The sequence below is a fragment of the Ovis canadensis genome, chromosome 7 (genome assembly GCF_042477335.2).
Source record: "Ovis canadensis isolate MfBH-ARS-UI-01 breed Bighorn chromosome 7, ARS-UI_OviCan_v2, whole genome shotgun sequence".
Lineage (NCBI taxonomy): Eukaryota > Metazoa > Chordata > Mammalia > Artiodactyla > Bovidae > Ovis > Ovis canadensis.
This window is the reverse complement of record NC_091251.1, coordinates 84,406,708-84,407,470: the sequence shown is the minus strand read 5'-3', so window position 1 is coordinate 84,407,470 and position 763 is coordinate 84,406,708.

Genomic DNA, 763 nt, shown 5'->3' with positions numbered 1-763 from the left:
GTTTGCTAAAAAGGAGGTAGAGAAACCGGTCTGACTCAGCACATAGCTATTAGAACCTTCTGCCTTAATAACCTAAGTATTTTACAAATATATAACCACCTGTTCAGTGGCACTATTAGTTTTCTATGGACAGAATTATCTTCCTGATAAATTTACTACAAATTATTATTCATTTGCTATCAAACTGTAATTATTCCCTTTGGGGGACAAATGTAATTCGCTGCCCTGACTAAACTCAGACTCCGATTATAAATATTTTGGTTTGTCATAAAAGTGCTTTGTTTTTCTTATTTGTAGCTACAGCTCCTACAATAAAAAGTAAGTACAAGATCACAGCTGGGATTCTGATGAAGACAAAGTGCCTTGTCTCCTATGAATACTGTAACCCGGAATAAACATACAGTATTTTCCAAGCATTAATCACTTACTTTTTCACTGCATAGCTTTATAGAGCTTCAGACTGAGATGAAATGGATAAAATTCACTTCCTGGATTTAAAATCTGGTGGGTCACAGAGGTCATAGGTAAAACTGTAAAGATAGAGGCAATCGCCAAGCTTGTACTTTTTGAAAACTAAAAATGTGAAGTTATATGGCATGAAGGACCATTGCTGATGAGTTGTAACAGGTTTTAAAATACTACTTCTTCATATAAGAGAAGTCACATAGTTACAGCAGAGATATTATTATAGAATGTCTAATTAGTCTATTTCCCCTATGTATAAAAGAAAGAGAACTGGTATTTTATTTTCATGCATACTTAT